Below are 13,620 nucleotides of genomic sequence, written 5' to 3'. Positions count from 1 at the left end.
ATAAGTGTCCCTTCATGTTTGAAATGTTTCTCTGCCCTCAAATATTTTAATTTCTCATTCTCCCTCTCTCTCTGCTTGATTTTCACTCTTGTCTATATCTCATGCAGCGAGCAGTCAGCCTGGACATCCATATCCAACCCTCAAACAGAAGCCATTTTAAGGCATTGCAAGCCATGTTATTCTGTATTCTATTTAATTTGAATTTTTTTAAAAATAGATTACAGTTTGTCATACATTGCTGCCTTTTAATAAATGTTTCATTACATAAAAATGTCTCTTGCCTTATCTTCTTCTGTGTTAGGTATTTTAGTGGTTATGCATTTTTAAATGTAAAACTGAGGTGATTATTTGTAGACCTCAATTTTGGAATACAAAGATTAAAGAGACATTGTTATTTACAGTACATATCTGCAATTCACAGTAGTTTATATACATTTTCAAATGAAGTGAACTTTTAAGTAGTTTACTGTAAATTACAGTTAGAAACAATTAATGTAGATTACAGTAGCAACACTAGAAATACATTATATTACTGGAAAGTCTAGTTATAGTATTACACGGTAAACCTCATATTCTACTGTTATAAATTTTACAGTAATTAACTGTTTAAATAAATTACAGTAGTAACCCTGTAAAATTACAGTAAAATACTGGCAGCTGTGGTCGCCAGTATTTTACTGCAATTTTACAGGAAATTTTCTTACATTTATTTTTTTTGTCTATCCGGCTTTGTGCTTGTCAATCTCACACTTTGCATATTTATGCTATGCATGCTACGCATTTATGTACCTTTGATTTTTAGTGCATCATTTGCACACAAAATGAGCATGTAAATATTTAATCCACATTATCCATTAGTTACATCATAATGGAGTCTTAGTCAATATTTTGTACTTTTCTGATGCCTTGCAAAGACAAGCTTCCGTCATGCTGTCGCCCATCATCATTCTTTGGCTCGAGAAAAATTCCTACAGGCTATTTTCAATCTGTTAGTCCTGTCACATTGGTTTTCCTGTACTGTATCTCCTTTATGTCTTTCCATACAAATGAACCTAATATCATGTGACCTGTACTGTATGTGTGTGTATGGTGCCCCACAGCTGAAATTACATGAAGGGTTGTTACAGGCTGGCATGTGTTGCATAGTGCTTTTATCTCTACGACACACGCGCTTCCGCAGTCCTGCCATTGATGTAGGTGTTCTTTCATCTGCTGGCACCTCAAAAGTGTGTGTGTGTCTGTGTGTTATTACTACATGTCAACAGGCTCCAGTGCCTTGGTAAGTGTGGAAAAATGTGTAGGTGTGTGCTGCGAAAGCAGTCGCAATGATGCAGAGAGGAGAAGAGAGTGAGTGTGAGAACCAATGATACAAAGTCTTTGGAATTCATCTTCTCCTTCCCTCATCACACTCCCTCCCTCCTACCGTCCTTCCTTCGCTTCTTCATTCCTCCCCTGTCAGACTCGTGTAGCAGTGTCAGATGTGGTCTAGAAACATTTCTTTTCTTAACTACAAAAATATCAGCTCCAGAATCCTGATGATTAAACTACAAATGCCTCTGACTCTGGCATGTCTGCAACTGCTGGCATGATAATTATGTCACAGTATTAAAGAATCTACACTATAATAGCCTGTAGCATACATCTTAATTCAACTGGAAATGCAAATGAAGATGTTGGGAATATGAGTGACATGTTTTGGTGATGTGTACTGTAGTGTTCTCTCTGTAAATAATTGCTCCATATGACATAAACAATTAATTGTCATTCTGTCATTCACATTGTAATGCACTTACACACACACACACACACACACACGCACACGCACACACTAAAACACCAGCAAAATAACTGATGTGTGTGTGTGTGTAAATGTAACTATCGGACAAAACTTATTCACAGTCAAATTAGGTCGTATTCTAACATTACTTAATTGGTGTGTCAAATGCAAAATATGGCACTTTCAGTCATTTCAAATAGGTCCTTTAGTGTTTACCCTGTCAATGTGAACAGCCAATAGGAATAAGTGGCCTCCACCCGCACTTAAAGAAATAGTTAGATATTTTAGGGAATGTGTTCATTCATGCTTTTTTGTTGAGTTAGATGAGAACCTAGCTTAGCATAGGTTCTACAGACTGGAAGCCAAGGGAAACTCTGTCAAAAGTTTAAAAATAAGCCATATAAGCATCTCTAAATCTCTGTAATTGCCCCATATCTATTTTGTTTAATTTGTTCACAGACAAAAATGTAAATCGACAATTTGTGATTTTAGGGGGAGTCACATACTATTATTTCTTGGCAGCTTATCTGTCTGCCCAGCAGCTCTGTGCAGCGTCTCTGCTGGTTGCCTGGCAAACTCACAATGACAACAAGGGTCTAGGATGTCACTGCTCCCGGTTAAGGAATAGTTAAAACCTCCAGTCTTTCTGTGGAACTGAACACTCAGAAACAGTGAACTGGTTGTAGATAGTGTCACATGCTCTATCTGTCTTAATAATCATCCTTATCCTTGTTTCCATAGATGAGAGCAGCACATCAGGGTACTTTGCCCTTGCGTCATGCCCCAGCCCCTTTTTGGGTGAAAACAATCCCTCTAATTTGCTTTGTGGTAAATGCAAATTATGAGGTCTTTGCCAATTTAATAGCATAAAATAAGCTATTAGGAGCCGAATCCTATGGCCAGCCAAGCGAACAATTATTTAATGTCATTTCCGGTGTCATTATAAAGAAAAAATGAAAGAAATAGAGGTTGATGAGTGTCATCGCTTACTGCTAAGCTAAAGTGACTAGCAGATCTGAATAGCATGTAACCAACTGTGGGATTAGCAAGAAAGTCACTAAAAGAGAGTGCTTGAGCAGAACTAGTGTAAATTTAAATGTACAGCAGGTAATTTGCCGCTGTAATCAAGAATATACAGTAGCTAAGTTAACTTGGTTGAGAGCAGCAAAAATGCTGTCAGTAACATAGAAACACCGGCGACAGGAAGTGAGACAGTACACTTACTGCAGCACATTGGGTCATAATTTCATCTGAGCAGAGGTTAATTTAGACAACTGACAATTTGAATTTGGATTATTATGACGATAATCATGACATAGAATCACTTCAGGGAACAGGCAAGTGAAGCCGTTTTACTTGGTACTTATGTTTCAACAAACCAGGGGGAAAGCCAGCTTGCTGCAGCCAGTTTGTTGCAGCCAGTGCTAGCGAACTAGCTGTTACAGGCTAACATGAAACTGAATGCAGCATTAACTTTCACTACTTTGACTTTGAACATTATAACTGTTGACTTTAACATCATTAACTAACCTGTGATGTGAAGTGTTTGCCACAGACGTATCCCACAGTTTACTATTTTCATAATCTCTGTGGATGGCCTGAAGCCACAGATCTCTTCTTTTACTGTCCTTTGCTCTTTGGGGAAGTAAAGCAAATTGTAGACTGGGTTTTTTTTATTGTTGACATGCAAAATACAACACAGCAGCTTTTAGACATGTTGCCACAAGGCACTTTTACAGCGCTTGTTTTCACCCAAAAGGTCATTGGTTATTCTGACGACAGGGAAGTGACCTGCCTGCCTGCTTTCCTGTATGCTCATCTGCAACACAAAGTGCAATCTTTTATTCATAAAGTATACATTAAACCCCAATCTGTATATGATAGTTTATGGATGTGGGTATGCCCATGATTCCAAGAACTGCATGCCAGATTACCTGCAGACCACAAAAGACACATGTGGGACCTATTATGCTTTTCCTTATTTTTAGTCATATAAATAATGTTACAATGTCAGATGTTCATATTAAACGTGGCCAAAGTGTCAAATAATGAGGTAAATGTATGTAGAACTAATCCCTGTGTGCAAAAAGCACCGGCCTCTGAAAGCTCTGAATAATTGGTTTCCAACGTTTTTTTCTACTTTTAGCCTGAGCCAACGTTGGCATGTGAGGGATTTCTTTATATAGTCATCTGTTCTGCACACAGTGTGTGAGTTCACTGCTCTGCTCCGCTAACATCATGGCATTTTTCCATTTTTTTGAGGGCAGTCACACCGAACCATGACTCAAATTGAGCTGGCACACTGTGAATGTTTTTCCATTACACAGCATGGCAAAGTAAAATAAGTTGTTTATATGTTGGAAGTGTGCTGGTCATCTCCAGCTCTTCATCGAACATCATCATCACTGTGGCTGTTTCTGCTTGTACTATTCCTCCTTGCATTCTAACTGATCTGCTGAACAAATATCTCTAACTTTTTACTGGTTTTTCGCACTGCTAAGGAAGCTCTGCTAATTCAGTGAGGAACACATTTAATTTTCTGTAAATTCTTCACAATAAAAGTCTCCCATTATTTAGTAATTTAAAAGCTTTTAATTTGAAGCAGTAAAGCAGAAAATGTTGGGTTTGCATCAGCAGTAACTTAACAGAACTCTGATATGACTGCCCCTTGGCAGGCTACCAGAAAGCTGGCTATTCAGAACAGAGTGAGCTCATCAGGAGGAGGGCCTCAAATAGACAGGAGCTAAAACTGCCTGTTGAGAGACAGAGGCTGAACTGAGGGGCTGCATAAATGGCCGATATATGATAAATAAGGAGTTTTTTGAACTGTGAATCATGCAAAGCTACTCTAGTAGAGTCCAAAAATAAAAAAACATAGAGCTGGGAATGAGCATAATAGGTCCCCTTTAATAGATTCATGTCTGATTAAAACCAAAAGTACCCTTTAATTTTAACTAATTGAAGTACTACATGCTGAATATGGTGTCTTCCGTTTGGTTTATCTTTAGTTGACAATGTTCAGCCAACCCATTCAATCATTCCTTGATGTGCCTTGTATTTGCTGATGTGGATTTTTCCAATCAAATATTCATACAGAGTGATGAAACCAGATTCACTGCTTCTTCAAGGATTTTCTAAGAATTACCAAGAGATCAAGCAGCCGTCTGCCGATTCTTGTTTTTTCCAAATAAGGTCCTTGTTTGTTGATTTGAATTTCCTCTGGGACTAGAGCTGGAACATTAGTCAATCGGCTTCCATGTCCAACACACAAAAAAACAAAAACATTAATTAGCAACAAATAAAGTGCCTATGCATGCTTACACACACGCACACACACAAAAAGAAGAAATGTGCATGGTGCCAAATGTACTAGATTCCAATAGAATAAACAATAGAATAAAACATCAAAACAACAAGTAGCTCTGTGGAACTCATTAAGACATACACACACACACACACACACACACACACACACACATACACACACACACACACACACACACACACACACACACACACACACACACACACACACACACAAGCACAATGGCAGATGGACCAGGGCTTAATGCAAAGACTTTCAATAATAAAATGTCAGAGGTTCCTCTAAGTGTGTGTATACTGCATAGTGGAAGCTGATTCTGTATGTTACTGAATCTATCCAAATCTGAATCTCAATATATTCCACACAAATGATTTTTTTCTTTCAATTCAAAATGATTCTTTACTTAAACACCTGAAGTAGTCTTCCTGTATGCACAGGCATTAATGTGCTCTGTTATAAAGAGTGTTTCAATAATGTTCAACCTTTGCATAACATTTGAAACGAGTGAGGATTCTAATGTAATTCAACAGAATCTTGCACAGAATTAAACTAGAACAGGAATTTCTCAAACACAGGAACTGTTTGACAATCTGTTATTGAATTACATTATACTCTACCTGCTTATCTGTCTGGGGTTAAATTTTCTTGCCACCTACATACAGTATACTCGTAAGCAGATTAATCCTTGAAAATGATAGTGCATGTGTCTGTGCATGCATGCGTGTGTGTGTGTGTGTGTGTGTGTGTGTGTGTGTGTGTGTGTGTGTGTGTGTGTGTGTGTGTGAGAGAGTTACAAGGAGAAATGAGAATGAGAGAGTTGAAAGATGAAAGCTGGTTTCCATCATTCAGCATGATAGCAGGATATTAGCCACCCCCTGTAAATGGATTACCTTATCACAGACCTCTAGATGACTGTGTATGTGCGTGTGTGTGTGTGCTTGCTAGTTGTCATTTAGATATATAACCAGAGAATTTTCCTTACAACTTGACGGGTTAGCATATGCCTTTCTTTTTCACCTGTCTCCCTTACTCAACCCGCCTGTCTCACAATATTCATAAATTATATACTGTGTTCTTCAAGAGGAAATTACAGTTTTTTAGTGCTGTGAGCACCACAAATGACATCCCATTCATATTTTCTTGCATTTCTTGTAGAAGAGGCAGAAATTTGGAGACGGATATCTGACGGCCAAAAAAATGCAAAACTGTCAACATGGATAGATACTACTAGGGTGTAAGTGAGAAAATATGTTTTTTTGTTTGTTTGTTTTTTGTAATTTGTGTGAACCAACTCTTTAAAGGCTCAACACACCCATGGTCCAAGCCATGCAGATACTTTTACTTATTTGCCTAATTAGTCTTCTTCTATGACCTTGTGGGCGTGTAAAGATGTGCTTGATCAACATCTCTCTGACTGTATTAGTATTGTTGCACCTGTTTGGGTGGGAAGTTAACACTATTTTAGCCAGAATCAGCACTGGTGATTTGTTTGTGAAAGGATGGCTGAAATAAATGTAAATCAGAGCCACTGCTTCTTACTGGTCTATAAAATTTGGTGATCATAAAGTTTAGTGATCATCATGATCATCTAACAGTGTTTATTTCATACTTACATTTCTCTTAACTAATGGTCAAGAGCCATGCTAGCAGCTCTGTGAGGTGGACTGACCAACAGACTGACACTGCCATCCTCAGAAAATGCTACTAGCATGGCTAAAAACCTAATAGAGAGAAAACAGAAACACTAACATAGCATTCATTTCCTTATTTGTGTCAACATGCCAGACCTTTAATTAAGCTCAGTAGTATGATTCACCATATTGTAACTGACCTGGATTAATCTCCCTTGGCAATTATGTTTTAATATGAAGTAAATAATGATGATGGCATCTTTATAAACAAGGTGTCCAATCCAGCCCATCTCTGTGTTAATTTAAAGTGGCCTACTTGCAAATTGGCAGCTATCAGGCATCCTGTATCCCAATATTCATGAAACATGTGTTAAAGAGACAGAAACTAATTCAGAACCATCCTATGAGTCAAACTATAATCATAGTTATTTTTAAATCCAATTAGATCAAAAGTATATTTTGATTATTTCTGTTATTGAAGGATTGCTTACATCAGCAGGCTAATATGAACATTGAACACAGCAGTGAAATGGTCAGATAGTTTTAGTTATGATCAGTTGAGAAACACACAAATCTGCAGATTTCACATCTGTCTAGCTATTCACTTATTGATGTGGTACAGTTTTGAGCTCAAACAACTTAAACCCCAGTCAGTCACTTTTGTTATTGTGTTATATTCCAAACATCGATATACAATAATGACAATATAATGACCATATTGTTTTTTGAGATAGAGACTTGGGTCCATCCATCCAGGATTTTGCTATAGTTGCAAAACAGTGGATTTTATTGTGAATGTTCTAGCCGAGTGCAACGTGGTGTGCTGCAGTTGTGTTTGACAAACATTAACATGAATTCCAGAAAGTTTCTTTCTGTAATGGAAAGCTTTCCAGAAATGATCTGACCTGTGTCTGATTTGACACACCTCAACAATCAGACACTTTTAAAACAAATGTTGAAGATAATGTGCAACTAGAGGCCTTGATCTCCCTGTGTGAGACAGCTAATCAAAATATAGTCTCCAGAGTGTGCACAAGTATGGGAGCCTATAAATAAACCAGAACCAAACTGCCTGTCTCTCTTCAAAGGCAGCCCAGGCTGGGATCGTGCAAGCGTGTCCAATCTACAGTGCCTAGGCAATGCAAACATCTTTTGAGGATGACATGTCAGTCAAACGAACAGGAAAACAATGAAGAGCGATGAGGCATAGAGGAGACTGACTGGTTGAGGTGTCATTCAAAACACTGAGGATACACACACATATACAATGACACAAATGTGCACATATGCAAACGTGTAAATCTAGACCCACAAATGCCCTGAGCATGCACAGGCAAAGAAATGGTCTCACAAATCTATATGATTTTACCCATTAGAGAAACCCAACTCACATACAGTATGCAATCATGCATAATAAATGAACATGTGGAGAACAGCACTCAGCAAAAACATGTGTGCCTTGCCATTCACACATGCACACAGTGAGGAAAATGGTGATTCACTACAGGGATGCTCACATGAGTAGCGTCTGTAAGAGGACATTTTCTGAAGGAAACGAAGAGGAGAGAGTGGTAAAAGTGCAAGGTAAAGAGACATATAAAGAAAGAATAGTTAGACAGACAAGCAAAGGCAGCAACGAAGCAACCACACTTCAAGACGGAGATTGACTGGGATAGATTGTAGCCACAGTGAGAAAGAGGAAGTGAGGTACACAGTGGCAACAGGGATTCAATTACAAAGTGCTGTTCTGACTCCCACTCCCTGGGACACCTGCAAACATCCGTCTGTCAGTGGCAACAACAGGATGGGAGAAGAGGGAGTGTGTGTGTAGCTAGGTTGTGCATATGTATGGCTGCAGTACATTGTACCATATATGTGTGCGCCATCTCAGCATGGACTAACAACTGTCATGGTAACTTTTTCTGTGGTCGAGGTGAGTCTGGCTCCAGGCAAGCCCTGCAGAAAACAGGGAAATAGATGGCAGGCTCCATCTAATCGACAAAGCCTATATCAGTCATCCTTTCATTAGTACAGCTGAGAACGGTAGGAGGAACGAGAGAGACAAAGTAAAGGACAGAAAAACAATGGGGAGACCAAAATAATAGATATACCCTATAAAGGATAGCAAGACAGAAACAGACAGAGACAAAGACAGATAGAGAAATATTTATGTAAGAGAGAGACAAGAGGGGAAAAGAGAATGAATAGCCACCAATAAGCTCAACATCCTCTTCTTAGAGTTTCACTGACAATCTGAAAAGGGGGAGAGAAAAAAGCTTGATAATTCAAAGTTGACATCTGGTGGAACAATGTGTAAAAAAGGTATGAGCAAGCAAGGATGAGAAAGAAAGATGACAAGCAGAGAGGCAGAGGCATAGAAAAAGAAACTCGGAGTGAATCAAACGCAGGAAAACCAAATGACAGCCAAAGTGTACGGAGCCTCTCAGATCTTACACATGACAGACAGGAAGGTGAGAACTCTAGGATGTTAATATATTTAAAGAATTGATACAGTATGTCCTCATTGTAGAGCTCAATGCCTCTACCTCCCAGTGATGATAATAGTACCTATATCTGAGTGCCGCTTTGTACGATACATCTTAATTGTTCCTATAGTGTCTTTATTGAAAAATTAGTAATGCTGTACACTGGTAATTTTATGAACATTTGCATTTGTCACACTATGACTTGTGGGATTTGTGGTTAGAGGGGTAGGGTGTGACAGTGCTGTGTGCATCAGTGTCTATTTTGATACTTCCTACTTGGGGGTGTAGTCTTGACCTTTAAGCATCCACCTTTTTAATTCCACAACTGTCAGCTGTTCAGGCTGGCACGCATTCAGTGCAGCCCTGTTCATTGAGTGTTGCTCCGACACATCAATGCTGTCATTCTTTCATTCCATGAACCTCTGTTATTAGCAACATGCTGTTTGCATGAGATGCTGCTGACAACACTGTAATTTAAAAGCACACAGAATTATAGATAGATAGACTGTGATATGTTGTGTCATTTTATGACAAGAATGTGTTTTGAGACAGCTAGTTGAAACTGTGGTTGTAGATGAATTCGCATGAATGTTGAGGTCCATTTAATACATTTCCACCACATCGAAGGTCCAGTAAGGGTGCATTACATGATGACATTTCAGTACAAAATCTCCAGAACTCTCTACATGAACAGAATTTCTGTATTAACAGGAGATGTGACATCTTTGTTGATTTGATTTTACAATTATTCTGCTGGAGTCTTAATATCATGACTTCAACTGGTTCAGATTTGTGGTTCTTACCTCAGTGTTTTTGGGATAGTTTTGATCAAAACAGACATTCTTGGTGTCGTAGTGGCGTTTTGCATTCCCACCCTTCATTGCAAATCAAACACAATGGTCTTGTTTTCCCCTTGGGCAAAATTAAAGCATATTTCTCAGTGCAGTCATCCTTAAATGCTTGTTTTTCACTGTCAACCTTTATCAACCAGAGCTCCTACATTCCACAACAACTTCGCTAACTGTGGTGACTAGTGGGTGGCTGAATGATGACAGCTGAGGTGACGTGATAGCAATGCGTCACTCAGAAGAGGTCCGGGTCAGGTTGTGGTTAAATTTCATTCCCGGTCCAGATTAAATTGTTCTTCAGTTCAAATCTGGACTAGAGGTTGCCTATTGAGTATGTATAGTATATACATTTTAAATTTGCCTTTTGTTGTTGATATGTCTGGTCCTGCAAGACTACACTACTGTCTGCTCTGTCCATGAGAAATGTATCTGAATGAGAGGAATGTGGCACTAAAGGGTTTGATGTCTATTTTCCAATGGAGACAACCATGCCAGAAATATGAATTTTGCCCTGGTACTGCCAGGCACAGACTAATGCTACCATAAAATGCCCTTTGCTGTTATTTATTACAAAGGAACCACCTTTTCCCCTCACTATGCCAATGCCATAGTGATAGCAAGCTGAGAGAGATAACGACAGAAGGTGGGTGAAGAATAAAAAATGGAGGCGAAGAAAGGTCAAGGAATTAGATAAAGTGGGAAGGGAGGGATGATAATAAGAAGGCAGAAAGGGAAAAAAATGAAGTGGAAGGATAAAACAAAATCTTTTCTTGCCATTCTTGCCACTCTTGTTAGATGACTGACATGTCATCTTTATGTAGGCCATTTGAATGTTTGTGATGCCAGTGAATCTTTTTAATGGCAGCAGATACAAATTCAGTATGTTGACAGAGGAAAAGTGGTGATAACATTATGGACAGGCTGATAGGCTAACTGTTTAACCAGTAATTATTTTTTTAATGTGTAAAATATGTGTTAATCTGTGAGTTGGTGATGGCTACGCTCTGCTTGGGTGTTGAATTTATCATCACACTAAGGTCATTCAAATGAGTACTAACATCTGTGAAGGAAAAAAAAAATCAATATCTTCAAATAGTGCCTTTCAAAACAACTGTCCTTGAGCATCGTTATCGGCTCTCTTCCTCACTGAACATGATCACATCCCTGCAGCAGTTTAACCCTGATTAGCCTTTTAAAATGGAATCTAAGTAGTTATAGCTGTTCAGGATAAAATTAGGTTGCTGTGTAAAAGGGCAAGTTAGACAATTATGTCTTAGTCTATGTTTCCTGTGGTGTGTAATGAACACAGTGTAACGCATATGGAAGCACTTCTTTGGGGCAGTTTGCTTTTCTTACAGTTTCAACTGTTCAAAAACTTCTAAACTACAAAACAAACAAAAAACAAATAACATACAGGATATATATATAGCTTTTCTAATAGAAATCAATTCAAGACACAAAGTCATGTAAGAGTTGGAGAGTGATTTTTCTGCATGCCAGTTATCTTTTATTCAGTAAAAAGTCCATTATCTTGATCCCATTGGGCTTCATTACACCACTTTGTACTGTACTCAACATTACATACTGATTTATTTGACTGAATTTCAAATCTTATACTTCAGGAATGATCATTTCCTATGTATGTAAGAGAACTGCATTAACAGCAGTAGAAAAATTGAGCAGGAGATATGCTGGAGGAAAAAAAAAGTTCTGGTGACATGGCAAGGTGGAGGTACTATTTATTTCAGCCAAGGTCAGGAATATGACAAATTTTGGCAGAGAAACCTGTTTCTGGATAATGGCATAATCCATCACCTTTGCTCTCTCTCTCTCTGATATATACAGAACCATATCTCGGGAATAGTTTGGATGAAATAAGCATTCAGACATGATCAGAATGTAATGCGTTTTTACAACACACTGAGCCACTCTTTTCTCACGGTGCTGACAAACCGTCTGATAGAAAATATATTTAGGCTACATAATGAATAATTTCAATATGATAAAAATAAGATTCCATCTGAAATACTTGCTTTTGTCACTTTGCAAAATCATTTTCATAGCTTAAGATAGTAGAGAAAAGTTAATTATGATACTTTTTTTGATTACAGTCAAGTCAACATTGCATTGTGCATTATCACACAAGAGTGTCTCAACACACTTTACAAAAAACAATGGAAACAACAGCAGAACTAACAAACAATACAACTGATAGAAGAAGCAAATTAAAATAGGTAGAGATAAAACATTGAGAACAATGGCAATAAAACCAACAGACTGCAAATAGAAAATTAAAAAAACCAAACAAACAAAAACCAAACAACCAACCATATGATTACTGGTAATTAATGGTTATACATTATACTGTAGGACGGAGAAAACAGGTGTCGGAATAAGAAGAAAAAGGGAGGTGCGTTGTGTATATGGTAAAATGGGATCTGAAATGTAACCAGCTGCTAGCCCTTGTAGTGCTTAATAGGTCTGGGTGGGTGCTTTTAAAATCAGCTCTGGTGCGTATGTGCAGCCAGCGGAGAGAGATCAGAATTGAGGTGATGTGATCAAACTTTCTGGTTCTGGTTAGGATTCTTGCAGCAGTGTTCTGGACAAGTTGCAGGCTATTGATAGATGACTGGAGCCAGAGAAAAGAGGATTACAATAATCAAGCCTGGAGAAGACGAATGGATGGATCAAAATATCTGTATCACCTAATGAGAGAAATGGGCGAATCCGGGCTATATTATGGAGATGAAAGACCTGATGTTGCATTCAAATGACAAGGACGGGTCAAATATGACACCAAGACTTTTAAATGCTAAAGCTGAACCCTTGATGCCTGACTATATTTCTTTTATTGGCTGTCACTGAAAAACTTGTGTTCATAATGACATACATGATACTTAAAAATTCATGTTAAATATTGTGGAAAAAAAAATTGGAAGAACTTGATATTTATGAATAATCAACTTAAAAACTTGCGTTGACTCACTCAAGCTCTTCTCTAATACCTTTCAAGAAAGCAATATAACCTATGTGTTACTAAACATTTGCCTATTATCACATGAAGACAGGAAGTGAGATTGAGTTGAAGTCATGTTTCTGCCAACCTATGGTGGATTTTAACTAAATATATTTACTCAAGTACTGTACTCAAGTAAAGTTTTGAGGTACTTGTTGACGTCAGTATTTCTATTTTATGCTACCTCGTGCTTCTACTCTTCTACATTTCAGAAGGAAATATTGTACTTTTAACTCCACTACATATATTTAGTAACTTTAGTTAGTTATATTTAATTTTTTTATTATTAAGACTTTCCATTATCTTAAAAACTGTAATGCATTGTAATATACACTCAGTGAGCACTTTATGAGGTGTGCAATCTAATGCAATTCAATACAACAGCTCTGCCATAAATGCAACTTTTACAAAGCTTATACATTTTCAGTTTTTGTGAGGTGATAATTCTAGTTTATATTTTATATCATGATGTACTGGAGTGCATTATATTGAAAAGCGTGCCAAATATTTTGGCCACCACATTAACTTAATACAAAC

Source organism: Thunnus maccoyii, chromosome 13 (assembly GCF_910596095.1).
Source record: "Thunnus maccoyii chromosome 13, fThuMac1.1, whole genome shotgun sequence".
Lineage (NCBI taxonomy): Eukaryota > Metazoa > Chordata > Actinopteri > Scombriformes > Scombridae > Thunnus > Thunnus maccoyii.
This window is presented reverse-complemented; position numbering follows the sequence as displayed.